We start from the raw sequence: 3,282 nt of genomic DNA, 5'->3' as shown, positions 1-3,282 counted from the left end.
GCAGAAGTAAAGCTGTGAGTACCGGGCGTGAGTTGTGCTTTGGTAGCTCAGTTGGTAGAGCACTTGCCCACGAAAGGCACAGGACCCGAGTTCGAGTCTCGGTCGGGCACACAGTTTTAATCTGCCAGGAAGTTTCATATCAGCGCACACTCCGCTGCAGAGTGAAAATCTCATTCTGGAAACATCCCCCAGGCTGTGGCTAAGCCATGTCTCCGCAATATCCTTTCTTTCAGGAGTGCTAGTTCTGCAAGGTTCGCAGGAGAGCTTCTGTAAAGTTTGGAAGGTAGGGGACGAGGTACTGGCAGAAGTAAAGCTGTGAGTACCGGGCGTGAGTCGTGCTTCGGTAGCTCAGTTGGTAGAGCACTTGCCCGTGAAAGGCAAAGGTCCCGAGTTCGAGTCTCGGTCGGGCACACAGTTTTAATCTGCCAAGAAATTACATATCAGCGCACACTCCGCTGCAGAGTGAAAATCTCATTCTGGAAACATCCCCCAGGCTGTGGCTAAGCCATGTCTCCGCAATATCCTTTCTTTCAGGAGTGCTAGTTCTGCAAGGTTCGCAGGAGAGCTTCTGTAAAGTTTGGAAGGTAGGAGACGAGGTACTGGCAGAAGTAAAGCTGTGAGTACCGGGCGTGAGTCGTGCTTCGGTAGCTCAGTTGGTAGAGCACTTGCCCGCGAAAGGCAAAGGTCCCGAGTTCGAGTCTCGGTCGGGCACACAGTTATAATTTGCCAGGAAGTTTCATATCAGCGCACACTCCGCTGCAGAGTGAAAATCTCATTCTGGAAACATCCCCCAGGCTGTGGCTAAGCCATGTCTCCGCAATATCCTTTCTTTCAGGAGTGCTAGTTCTGCAAGGTTTGCAGGAGAGCTTCTGTAAAGTCTGGAAGGTAGGAGACGAGGTACTGGCAGAAGTAAAGCTGTGAGTACCGGGCGTGAGTCGTGCTTCGGTAGCTCAGATGGTAGAGCACTTGCCCGCGAAAGGCAAAGGTCCCGAGTTGGAGTCTCGGTCGGGCACACAGTTTTAATCTGCCAGGAAGTTTCGTATCAGCGCACACTCCGCTGCAGAGTGAAAATCTCATTCTGGAAACATCCCCCAGGCTGTGGCTAAGCCATGTCTCCGCAATATCCTTTCTTTCAGGAGTGCTAGGTCTGCAAGGTTCGCAGGAGAGCCTCTGTAAAGTTTGGAAGGTAGGAGACGAGGTACTAGCAGAAGTAAAGCTGTGAGTACCGGGCGTGAGTCGTGCTTCGGTAGCTCAGTTGGTAGAGCACTTGCCCGCGAAAAGCAAAGGTCCCAAGTTCGAGTCTCGGTCGGGCACACAGTTTTAATCTGCCAGGAAGTTTCATATCAGCGCACACTCCGCTGCAGAGTGAAAGTCTCATTCAAGTCCTGGGTTACCGTGTTGCATCAAATGATAGTTGCAAATAGCAAGTGGTGATACACATTTGTAATCTGTGGCTGTGAACTACACTCCAGTTCACCACCAACAATGGAGGGTGAAGTTTTTGACATTGCCTGCCACTAGTGATAGCAAAATGTCAGAAAAATCAAATGTCAGCTAAACAACCAATACAGAAGCCAACAGTGTGTCAATTTAATCGCTGTTATAGTTATCATCACCAATAATCTTGTGAAAAGCAGCAACAGACGCAGAAACAGAGACAACATAATACATTTACTGAATAATAATTTAGGAGATAAAAAAGGTCTTTTCATTAAAAGCGAGTGTAATGTAAAATTTTATATACATAATTGGTTTCATTTATTTTTATTTCAGTGGACTTTGTGATTAAGGTACTTGGTCAGGGAACGTATTGTTACATACTTGCTAGCATTTTTAAAAAAAATGGTCTGCACCTGGGGCAACAGGAAATTTCCAAGTGTGTCCGCAGTGAAGAGTAAAAGAGTTCATTAATACGTGATACACACTTGATATGTACCATTAACAGCCTCTTTATGATGGGTAATTTAAAGTTCAGAGTTTAAAAGGTCATCTCTAGTGAGCACCACTCTCAGTTTTATCTTTATGGTGACTGGTGATTGTTTTCCTTGTTTTAAAAAAGTGTAAACCATCTACAATAATTGATTCCTATCTGAAAAATGTTTTATTACAAAGTAATCTTCAGTGATAGTGAAGCATCACTTAATAATAAGGGCAACTGAGGACTGTACAACAAAAAGTCATTGAAGACATTATGATTCATTTTATTTATATGGGGTTACAAAAACCAACACATCTCTGATTGTGAAACAAAAGTGTGTTAAACAAACCCCACATATCAAACAAATTCAAGCTGAAGAATTAATGCCTCAGCATTTTGGTACACCAACAATGCCCAGTTTCATTACATACTGCTTTTTTTCGATTTGTAACACAATAATTAGTGAAGTCTATTGCATAAAAATTATTCATATTGTCATTCACACTTGAAATGTTTCAGTTATACTTATTTTACAACAAATTAAAAGTCAAAACAGGCTTTGAAATACTTTGCTTTCCCTATCACATTCGTAATCTATCAAACTGTATTTTTTAATCTTTATCATCAGTGCTCTTTTTGTTTATTATATTTCTGTCTATAATAGAATACCAAGAATAAAATCCAAGTGCTTCAACATTTTTGTATTTTCAGTTTTGTTATTTTTATGAAGGTTTTTACTTTGAATTTGTGATACACACCACTCACACCCACACAACCTCTCACACACACATATTCACAGTAATTACACATTTTTATACATGAAGAGATCATTTCTGCACTGTCTACTTCACAAATCCAGCCTGAAACTCTTTCTGTATTTATATAAAACATTCATCTCCCTGCCCTTCAGGTCATCATTTCCAAACCATGCACATTTGAACTGCAATTTTCACTTTCAAATTATCTATTGAACAAATACTAAATTGAAATATTACTGACTTCAAATTAGTAAATTTCATTCCTGAAAAAATTAAGCGTAACAATTGAGGATTTTCCTTTACATGCTTACATTTTAAGGATATTGGAACTTTCAATTATGCTACCATTTTACTGTACAATTCCATTTAATTTTAATCAATTCATTTAAATTACAAGTTATACAACTGGTTAATTTAGGGACGGAAAAGGGGAAAATGCGGTCGCAATTTTTTGTAATTTATCTTTCATGAAAGTTCTACTTTTATTATTTAAAATGTTCTAGTTATCTTTCAATGTGGCATGGGTTTCGGGAGTTTGAAAAAGTGCAGGCAAGACATTAAATTATCACAGGATAATCAATGTAAGTAGGTACAATGTCCTATAGA

At 40.3% G+C, this 3,282-nt stretch overlaps 1 non-coding gene across 1 annotated transcript; it reads left to right on the top strand.

Annotated features, from left to right (window-relative positions):
- Positions 1-336: 336 nt before the first annotated feature.
- Positions 337-411, top strand: Trnas-uga. The gene has a single exon. It is a non-coding gene; the product is annotated as a tRNA-Ser (tRNA).
- Positions 412-3,282: the final 2,871 nt, after the last annotated feature.

Source organism: Schistocerca piceifrons, chromosome 3, assembly GCF_021461385.2.
Source record: "Schistocerca piceifrons isolate TAMUIC-IGC-003096 chromosome 3, iqSchPice1.1, whole genome shotgun sequence".
Taxonomy (NCBI): Eukaryota; Metazoa; Arthropoda; class Insecta; order Orthoptera; family Acrididae; genus Schistocerca; species Schistocerca piceifrons.
The sequence above is the reverse complement of the archived record's forward strand: the minus strand, read 5'-3'. Positions and strand labels throughout refer to the sequence as shown.